General features: G+C 48.2%; 1 pseudogene across 1 annotated transcript in view; it reads left to right on the forward strand.

The window, feature by feature from the left end:
- The window catches only part of LOC147101928 (zona pellucida sperm-binding protein 4-like), a 92,217-nt pseudogene extending 81,795 nt beyond the window's left edge, over positions 1–10,422 (forward strand). Inside the window, exons 2-8 of the transcript XR_015073318.1 lie at positions 7,907–8,083; positions 8,266–8,363; positions 8,439–8,572; positions 8,661–8,850; positions 9,074–9,221; positions 9,379–9,451; positions 10,313–10,422. The product of XR_015073318.1 is annotated as a zona pellucida sperm-binding protein 4-like (transcript). The remainder of the gene's footprint in view (positions 1–7,906; positions 8,084–8,265; positions 8,364–8,438; positions 8,573–8,660; positions 8,851–9,073; positions 9,222–9,378; positions 9,452–10,312) is intronic.
- The last annotated feature ends 474 nt before the right edge of the window (positions 10,423–10,896 follow it).

Below are 10,896 nucleotides of genomic sequence, written 5' to 3' on the forward strand. Positions count from 1 at the left end.
TATATATCAAGAAAAGCAGTGGTCCTAGAACCGACCCCTGGGGAACACCACTGTATACCTTCCTCCAGTCCAAAAAACAACCGTTCACCACTACTCAATTCAATTCAATTCAATTCAATTCAAATGCTTTATTGGCATGAAAGTTTACAGGGAACCATATTGCCAAAGCTTACATAACAAAAAGTACAGTTTTCCAACATTCTGTAGGTGTCAAACAATTTTGACCTTCGTTGGTTACATACAATATTACTTTAAACAATATTAATTTAAGCAGTCTTTGTACATCATTGGGTACATTCAGTATTAATTTTTAAACAGTCCTCAGGTTGTGACATGTTGTTACATATTTGGCACCAAGGTATGGTCTGTCTCCTTCTCCCAGGACTAATCTTAATTTTGACAGGTCATCCAATTCCTTGAAATCTGGGGTAGATTGGCTGAGCTTGTCAAATAATATGTTTCTTGATGTGTTGAATTTTTCGCATTTTAGGAGGAAATGCATCTCTGTCTCAACCTCGCCGGCCAGACATTGATCACATATTCTATTCTCTCTAGGCTGCCAGGATTTCTTGTATCTTCCTTTTTCAATTGCCAGTTGGTGGTCGCTTAGTCTGTACCTGGTGAGGGTCTGTCTCTGTTTTGTGTCTCTGATGGTCGAGAGATAGTCTGCCAGTTTATATTCTCTTTTTAGGGCCCGGTAACATTCTAATCTGCTTTGGCTTTTGGTTATTTTGTTCCAATGTTCCAGGTAGGTTTCTTTGCTTTGTTTAATGATTTGGTTCACTCGGATTGGTGTTTGGACGGCAGTGTTGGTCTGGGACTGGTCAGGGTCCGGCTGAGTAGGAGTACTTCGTTTCAGTAGCAGCTGACTCAGGGGACTCTTTTCTGGGTTTAGCTCTTGGGTCTGGAAGGCTTTAAAATGAAGGGTGTCTGGGGAGCTAGTTTTGAGGTGATTTAGGAAGTTTAGTGCTCGTTTTTGGATGTTTATTATCAGTGGGTATCTGCCTAGTTCGGCTCTGCATGCATTTGTTGGTGTTTTTCTTTGGGTGCGAAGGATGCTTCGGCAAAATTCTGCATGTAGGGCTTCTATTGTGTGTTTTTCCCATTTAGTGTAGCTATGGTGATTGAGCGGGCCCCATACTTCACTACCGTACAGCGCAATCGGCAGGATTACGCTGTCAAATATTTTTATCCAGATTTTGATTGGGATTTGGATGTTGTAGAATCTTCTTTTTATTGCATATAGGGCTCTTCGGGCTTTTTCTTTTAGTGCATTCACTGCTATGCTGAAGCTCCCTGATACTGTAATGGTTAGACCAAGGTAAGTGTAGCTCATAGTGTGTCCTATGATGGTATCACTGAGAGTAAACTGGTATTTGTTTTCCTGACACCTGGGCCTTTTTTGAAAAATCATGATGTTGGTTTTCTTTAGGTTTACTGTTAGGGCCCAATTTTGGCAGTATTTTTCGAGTAGGTCTAGTTGTTGCTGTAATCCCTGTTCTGTGGGAGACAGTAGAACCAGGTCGTCCGCATAGAACAGGGATTTCACTTCTCCATCCAGGAGACATAGACCCGGTGACTCGCTTTGCTCCAGCATGTCTGCTAGTTCATTTATGTATATGTTGAACAGGGTCGGGCTCAAATTGCAGCCCTGCCGGACGCCTCTTCTCTGGGTGAAGAAACCGGTGCGTTTGTCTCCAATTTTGACACCGCATTTATTTTTCAGATACATCGATTTAATAAGGTCATAGACTTTGCCCCCTATTCCACACTGAAGAGGTTTGTAATAGAGCCCTTTGTGCCAGATAGAGTCAAAGGCTTTCTTGAAGTCAATGAAACAAGTGAATATTTTCCCATTTTTTGTTTGGTGTACATGCTTTTCAATGAGAGTGTGAAGGGTATAGATATGGTCGGTGGTGCGGTGCTTTGGAAGAAAGCCCATTTGATTTTTTCTAAGGATCTTATGTTTGTTAAGAAAATCCAGTAATCTACTATTTAGAATACTGCAGAATAACTTCCCTAGACAACTGTTGACACAGATGCCGCGGTAGTTATTTGGGTCTGATTTGTTTCCACTTTTATCTCTGTTTCCTGTCACTCAGCCAATTCTGTATCCATGTCCACTGTCCCTTTTATTCCATGGGCTTCAACTTTGCTGGCAAGCCTATTATGTGGCACTTTGTCGAACGCCTTTTTGAAATCCATGTTCACCACGTCAACTGCATTACCCTCATCAATCCTCCCTGTTACCTCGTCAAAGAACTCGATCAAGTTAGTTAAACACGATTTGCCTTTAACAAATCCATGCTGGCTTTCCTTAATTAAACCACACTTGTCCAAGCGACTGTTAATTTTGTCCCTGATTACTGTTTCTAAAAGCTTCCCCACTACCGAGGTCAGACTGAATGGCCTGTAGTTGCTGGGTTTATCTTTACACACTCTTTTGAACGAGGGAATAAAATTTGCAGTTCTCCAGTCCTCTGGCACCACCCCCGTACCTAAGGAGGATTGGAAGATTATGGCCAGTACCACCGCGATTTCCTCCCTAAATTCCCGCAGCATCCTAGGATGCATCCCATCCGCTCCTGGTGATTTATGTATTTTAAATACAGCCAGCCTTCCTAATACCTCTTTTTTTAAATCAATTTTTATCCTATCAATATCTCCACTACCTCCTCCTTTAGTATGTCTATGGCAGCATCCTCTTCCTTGGTGAAGACTGATGCAAAGTACTCATTTAGTACCTCAGCCATACCCTCTGCCTCCATGAATAGGTCTCCTTTTTGGTCCCTAATCAGCCCATCCCTCCTCTTGTTACCCTTTTACTATTTATAAGCCATTAGAAGACTTTTGGATTACCTTTTATGTTGGCTGCAATTCTATTCTCATACCCTCTCTTTGCCCGTCTTATTTGATTTTTCACTTCTCCTCTGACCTTTCTATATGTAGCCTGATTCTCAGATGCATTTGCAACTTGACATCTGTCATACACACTCTTTTTCTCCTTCATCATATTCTCTATCTCTTTCATCATCCAGCGAGCCCTGACTTTAGTTGCCCTGCCTTCCCCCCTCGTTGGAAAGTACCTCAACTGCACCTGAACTATTTCCTCTTTAAAGGCAGCCTATTGTTCATTACAGTTTTTCCTGCCAATCTTTGATTCCAGTTTACCCGGGCCAGATCCGTTCTCATCCCACTGAAATTGCATTTCCCCTGTTAAATATTTTTACTCTAGATTGCTCCCTGTCCTTTTTCATAGCTAACCAAACCCTTATGATATTATAATCACTGTTCCCTAAATGTTCACCTATTGAAACTTGCTCCACCTGACCAACCTCATTCCCCAGTCTGGAGTACAGTTACGTTGAAAGACTGAAGAAGCTGGCGTTGTTCTCCTTGGAGCAGAGAGAATTGAGAGGAGATTTGATAGAGGTGTTCAAATCCATGAGGGGTGTGGACAGAGTAGATAGAGAGAAACTGTTCCCATTGGCAGAAGGGTGGAGAACCGGAGGGCACAGATTTAAGGTGATTGGAAAAAGAACCAAAGGCCACGTAAGAAAGACTTTTTTACGCAGCGAGTGGTTAAGATTTGGAATGTTCTCCTTGAAAGGGCGGTGGAGGCAGATTCAATCACAGCTTTCAAAAGGGAGTTGGATAAGTATCTGAAGGGAAGAAATGTGCAGGGCTACGGGGAAAGGGCGGGGGAGTGGGACTGGCTGAAGTGCTCTTGCAGAGAGCTGGCACGGGCTCGACGGGCCGAATGGCCTCCTTCCCCGCTGTAACCATTCTACGATTCGATGGTTCTATGACCATGTGCTGTAACTTTAAAAAAGGTTAAAAGGAAATTGAACAAATTAAATTAAAATTTGGTTTGCCGGGGAGATGATGCACTCCAGTCCCCGCGGCGCCCACCGGTCTCGAAAGGCCTCGAGCATGCCGGCAGACACCGCATGCTCCATCTCCAGGGCCACCCAGGGGTGAACGTGGCCACGGAAGAGGGGCAGGCAGTCGGGCCATCCGACACCCCTGGACCGCCCGCTGCCTGGACCAGTTAATGGCCGCTTTGGCCAGGCCCAAGAGCAGTCCCACGAGGAGGTCCCCTGACCTGCCCGCTCCCTTCCGCACCGGGTGACCGAAATCAGGAGCGTGGGACTGAAGTGCAGCCAAAAATCGAGGAGCAGCCCCTTCAAATAATGGAAGAGGGGCAGCAACCTCTCACACTCGGTATAGACATGGAACACGGACTCCTCCAGGCCCATCTCTGTATTCTCTCTCTGAGAAGCACCTTAATTATTTTATTGATTGATCATTGATGAGAGGGTAGAAGGCCCCGTTCCCATCAAACAACAAAGGGAGAGGTTGGAGAATGCGCGGACCTTGGCAGCAGCTGCTGACACATCAGGTGAGAGAGCTCAGGGAGCGGGTTAATGAACCCCGGGGGAGGCTGCGAGATTCTCAGCAGCTCAGCTCTGCTCGGTGCTGTGTGAACGGGCTGCTCCACACCCCGGCTGCTCATGGGGAATGCCAGTGCGGACGGCCCAGTGCAGAAGGCCCAGGGTGGAAGACCAGAGGAGAGTGTCCTCGGCGGGAGGCCCAGCACGGAGGACCCTAGGCGGGAGGCCCAGCACGGAGGACCCCAGGTGGGGGGCCCAGCACGGAGGACCCCAGGTGGGGGGCCCAGCACGCAGGACCCCAGGTGGGGGGCCCAGCACGCAGGACCCCAGGTGGGGGGCCCAGGGTGGAGCGGCTGGTCAGCAGAAGCGGAGTCGGGAGATGCTGTGGGTGAGCATGCTGCACGGTTTCTAATGTTGAAGAACGGTCTCCGGCCCGAATGAGTTCTAGCCACACCGCCTGTGTTCCGTTTGGTGGCAGCTGTGAGGCTTTTTCTCGGTGACGGGTGCCGGTTTGTGCGCTGCCATTCTGGTGGAGGAAAGACAGACTGTTTCCATCTATAGTATGGTGCTTGAGCGGCCATAAGATGGGAAAAGAGAACGGAGTAAAAGTGAAAAAGGAAAAAATGAAAATAAAAGGAAGATTAAAGGCAAAACAAAGTAATATCAGCAAGGAATAATGAATGTCTTGATGGCTGGGTCCTGTGAGAGATAACAGCAAGAAGAAGGACATTTGAGTCGTTGTTTTCTTCTTTTACGGGATTTGAGAAAGTGGTCGGCTTCTTTTCTGTGGAAAGGTTGAAGACTGTGGACAAGGATCATGACATTATGGCCCTGCAATTAGGACCGGGGGCTTGCCGCGCGTGGAAGCCCCCGATCCGCACTCACCCTGCGCGCTGACATCTGAAGCCCGGGCCTGCTTGCATTTCCTGTCACAGGCCCGGTTCAGATGTTAGCGCGCAGTGCTTACCTGATCCAGCGGCGTAGTTAGTGCGATGTGCCGGCTGGGATCAGGTGAGCACTGTACAACCAATCAGGGGAGGGGAAGGTTCATTCATGAGTTTGAGAGTAATAGCTGTCAAACTCATGAAAACTACGGGGGCCCAAAACACTATCTAAATTTTAAATAAAAATTTAAAAAACATCCCAATCGTTAAATTAAGTATAAATAAGTTAAAAAAAACAATTTAAACAATAATTTTTTTTTGAAAAAAATAAATTTTCAATAAAAAGGGTCTAAAACTAAACTTACCTTATTGTAGATTCTTTGAAATAATAAACCTGTGGAAAAAAAATTCTAAATTGCACTAAAACACCACTTACCTGTAAAAATAAATACTTACGTGTGCTTTTTACAAGCGTAAAGACCGGAGTCCTTTACACATGCGCAAATCCCCCAAAACAGAGGAAATCCAAGACGCACGCGCTGCCCCCTACAGCGCACGCGCTAGCCTCTTCACCTCTTGGGTTAGAGAGGAAATGCCAGTTTTCAGCGCATGCGCTGTGCATGCTGAAAACCGGCATTTCCTCCGGCCAGACGCGTGAGTACCCCTTCCGTACTCACACATTTGGGGAGGAATTACTGCCCCTATATGGTTAGATAACATCAAGTGAAAATCAGGAGTTATTAGAGTGTCAATAGGACTGGCGCAGAACCAGTATTTACTTGTTTTGTTGAAGAAGTTTCGGGTTTCTGGTGAAGAGTAGTTTACTTGAAGTTTTAATTGATTTCTGATATGGTTATGGGACTTTGTATATTGTGGTGCTTTTTAGTGTTAAAGCCTTCCTCAATGTACGGATGAATGAACGCTCAAGTGAACGCACGCATGCGGACAAAATAATATGCACTCACACATGCATACACAATGGAACTTACGTTCGACTGAATGAAGGGCCCTCGCTCCCCAGGATGAAGGTCGGAATCCTATTGGGTGAGCTGGAGGCCTGTCTGGATGGATGAACGAACGCACGCATGCACACAGATAGACAAATGACATGCACGCAGACATTCACAATGGAATTTACGCTTGAGCGAACGAACGAACGCACGGAGGAATGAATGACTGAATGATTGAGCGATGCCAGTACGACTGGCGAATACGGGTTCTTTCTTTTCTTGGTTTATTAAATAATGGCAGTTTGTACTGTAAACATTATTGATTTACCTGTAAAAAATTATTATTATATTTATATTGTTGACCATAAAGCTGTTTTTGAGGCTTTATCCTTTTTATTGTGGTCAATGAATGTAATGGATTTACTATGTAACTGATGAGTTGTATAAGTAATGTTGTACTTGAATATTAAAATTTAAAAAAAGGACAACAGGTAATACCAAACAAAAACGAAGAGTTACTAGATTGCCAATAGGGCTGGTGTAAAATTGTTTTTCACTATGGGTACCTGTACTGTTAATATTGTTGAATTGTCTGTAAAATTTACCACTGCATTTGTACTGTTAGTCCTAAAGCTGTTTTTAAGGCTTTGTTTTATTGCGGTCAATGAATGTAATGGATTTATTATGTAATTGATGAGTTGTGACAAGTACTACCAGATTTAAATAAATATGTTCGACACAAAAAAAGAAAAAAATAAGTTTAAACAAGGCCCCAATATCTCCGTGTGCCCCGTGGGAATGCGGGTTCACATGGGGAGCCCGTGGGCCAATCAGACCATTCATTTACTGCGGGTTAAACAGGGGATAAAAAGGGGGAGTCGGCTCTACAGCCTCACTTACCTGGGAGCCTCGCTTGTTAGAATGGAGGGGCTGCGGGTTCTGGGCTTGTTCTTTGTTACAATCTGTTCATCTCAGCCGCCCTCTCTCCTTCTCCCCGCCGATCAATGTTGGCTGTCTCCCAAATTCCGCCAAGACTGCGGCTTTGGGGGAATTGAAGGCAGTGAGTGTGTGCGGAGAGGCTGCTGCTTTGATGCCGGGAGCCGGGATGTGCCGCCGTGTTTCTATTCACTCCACAATCTGCCAGGTGGGTGTATTCTCAGCTCGCCTATATTCTGGGCCAGGGCTTCCCAGGACCAGCCGCAATCTAACTGCACTGGGGATTCCCTGGACAGTATCCTCTCTCCTCCTGTCCTGAAATATCAGCTGGAGTCTCCAACCTCTCCAGTCCGAGAGCTGGCGGGTTTAGGAACTGTGTTCAGTTCTACAGTTTGAAAGTCTGATCATTGAGATCCTGACCCAGGATCTCTCCTTCCTTCTCTATGCGACTTGGGACTTCTGATGGTTGAATTGTGCCCCAGGATAGGAGGGCAGAGTGAAGATCAGTCCCTGGCTGGCACTGACCGGACAGGGTGTGGAATTGATGCAGGTCTTGTGTAACCAGTCCAGTAGGGATGGAGTTGGTGAACCGTCTGCATTAGATGGAGAATTGGGGAGTGGACGGGGAGAGAAGGAAACTAAAAGCTGGTGCTGAGCTGGGCGGAGTTTCTCCCCTCCCGGTAACGGTTTCCTTGCCATTCCCCGTGCAGCAACTAACCGCCTTTCATTGACTCTCTTGCAGTGTGCACCAAGGATGGGCGGGTCCTGATCGCCATCTCCAAGGATTTGACGCTGCCTCCTGTAGACCTGACAACGGTCCATCTGAAGGATGGACACGGAGCGGAGTGCAGTCCGACCGTGGCCTCTGCAGACACTGTGCTCTTTCAGTTCGCAGTCAGAGTGTGGAACTACTCAGCGGGTAGGTATTGTGGGCTGGGAGCCCCATCAATGGCTGTCAGTCGGGTGGGAAAGAGGGGGTCTAAAGGGCAATGGGGGCCCTTAAAGACACTACATGTGATAAGGCAATGGCAGACTTGCTCAATTTCTCTGCAATCGGTCTACTCCTGGTCCTCTGTAATGATGGTCTTCTGTCTCTTGTAGCTGGACGGGGTGAACGCCGTCTATGAAACGGATGTGTTGGGTCAGTTTGAGATCTTGGATGGAGCTTTGGGATCGGTGACCCGGGACAGCCCCTTCAGGTGAGACTGGGAGCACATGGAGCGGGTAGAGAAGGTGAGGAGCTGAATTCTCCAGCCGTGTCCGTTCTCTTGCAGGCTCCATGTCCAGTGCAGTTACAAGGGGAGCCAGGAGTCTGAACTGCAGGTGAAGCCCCGAGTTTACAGCCTTTCTCCGCCACTGCCTGCCACTGAGGCCGGGATCCTGGTTCTGGAGCTGAGAATAGCGAGAGGTGGCGAGTGCTGCTGATGGTTAGTGTCCAACTTCAGGCGCTCTCTCTCTCTCCAAATAGTGGCCGTCCTTCATCTTTCTCTTTGCAGAAGGTGGCTACCGGAGCTGGTACGTGGCCAGTGACTACCCGATCCTGAGTGTGCTCCGGGACCCCGTGTTTGTGGAGGTTCGAGTCCTGAACCGGAACGATCCGTCCCTTGTGCTGGTGCTCAATGACTGCTGGGCGACCCCCACCCCCGAGCCGCATTCGGGGCTCCGATGGGACCTCCTGGTGGGCAGGTAAGGCAGCGAGTGAGGGACCTTGGGGCAGGCTGGTGATTGGGGAGGGGGGCGACATGGACTGGGTGAAGGAACGGCCAATAATCAAACCAATCTGAGCTCCAGGTTGACTGGTTTCTTTATCTAGTCTAATCTCGGGACTTTGCTTTGATGTGCCGCTGTAACTCTGTAGTTGGGAGTTCCAGGTGCCCTCTTCATATAACCCGCTCTTTCTCTGTTCCAGGTGCCCCTTTACTGGAGACAATTACAAAACCCGCCTCCTCCCGGTAGACGCCGCTTCCCATTCGCCTTTCCCAACTCACCAGAATCGGTTTGTAGTCAGCACTTTCGCTTTCTGGGACCGAGTTTCGGGCCGGGCTCTGAGCGGGGAGGTGAGTTTCTTTCAGTCCTTCTCTCTGGCTCTCTTGGTTGAACTTGTTCCCTGGGTCTTGCTCAGTGAGGAGGCCCCTGTTGACCCTCTGACTGTAGAAGCATGAATCTCCTGACTGGGAGCTGTGGCACTGACCAGACCGCACTGTCTCTTTCCAGGTTCACTTCCACTGCAGTGCTGAGGTTTGCTTCCCTTCCACCCGAGAGAACTGCACGGCTCCCTGCAGCCCCAGTAAGTAGCTGGGATCTGACTAGAAACTGAACCCTGATGGGGAGGGGTGGGTGTGGGGCATCTGGACACTGGGCTCACTCAGCAAGGGCCCAACACTGGGCACAGGAGCAGTGTCCTCAATCTGCCCGCTCAACTCTATCCCAGTTAGTCTACAGCAGAATAGCAATCTAGCTCAGCGGCTCTGGGCATATCTTGCACTGGTTCTGAATGGAATCCACCTCTGGCCTTGAACATTGATCCAGCATCCTGCTGTCACCGGGAGTTCCCGGGTGGAACCGAACTGATATCTGGGGGCGGGGAGACCTAGGCAATGTGTGTATGTCCAGTGTAACCGCTGGTCTAACTAGTGCTTAAAACTGGTCTCTTCCACCCAGGAGACCAGACTGGCCATTGGACCTGTCGACTACTGCAAATTTTGCTGGGTTGAAGTGGGTCCTTCTGAGAATCGGGAGTGAATCTTAGTCTGACAGTGAGGGAACTGTGTTTAACTACAGTCCAATCTCTCTCCGGTACTCACTGCCCGAGGGTTTTTGCATTGGGCCATCGGATTGACCATCTGATTTTGGGGCTTCAGACAGCTGCACATTGAATCGCCCACATTGAACTCTTGTCTCTGTCTCTTGTCTCCCCCAGAGAGGCGAAGAAGTGCCGATGACCGGGCTGGGTCCTTGGTGACCTCTGATGGAGCCATCGTTTTCCTGGAAGATGAGGAGAGATTGGCTGCTGGGATCCACCAGGAAGAGAAAGGTAAAGGAGGCCCCTGCTACTGTCTAGTGATGGAGTAACTGGTGCCCATCTAACCCTCCCTTCTCCCCACAGATCCTGCTGCTGATTCCCCCTCCCGTGTTCTTCCTGGAGTAGTGGTTGGGGTAGCTCTGCTCTCCGTGGCCCTGTTGGTCGGGACTGTTGCCATGTGGAAAATGGACCATCGACGCAGGGTGGGCTCCGAGTGCAGCTCCATGGAACTGTAGATGTGTCTGTTGGACAATAAACCCCTGTTATACATGAACCCTGGTCTCGTTATGTTCCAAATTCTGGGTGGATTTCACTGTCCTTTCCTGTGTTAATTGGGTATCTGTTTTGAGAATCTATTGGGCCGCTTCTCACAGCTGCCTCAACAATTGTGCCTCGGAAAGAAAATCAGCCAAATTTCTGAGTTCCAGAGCAGTTTTGTATTCGTTCCTGGGATGTGGGTGTCACTGGCAAGGACAGTGTTTATTCTCCATCCCTGATTGCCCTTGAAGGAGGTGGTGAGCTGTTGCCTTGAACCGCTGCAGTCAGTGTAGTGAAGATAGTCCTACAACACTGTTAAGGAGCGAGTTCCAGGACCTTGACCCAGTGACTATGAAGGATTGATAATATATTTCCAAGTCCAGGTAGTGTAACTTGGAGAGGGGGTGGTGGTCCCATGTGCCTGCTGCCCTTGTTCTTCTAGGTGGAAGAGG

Source organism: Somniosus microcephalus, chromosome 23 (genome assembly GCF_052327205.1).
Source record: "Somniosus microcephalus isolate GS21.2 chromosome 23, FLI_Smic_1.0, whole genome shotgun sequence".
Classification (NCBI taxonomy): Eukaryota; Metazoa; Chordata; class Chondrichthyes; order Squaliformes; family Somniosidae; genus Somniosus; species Somniosus microcephalus.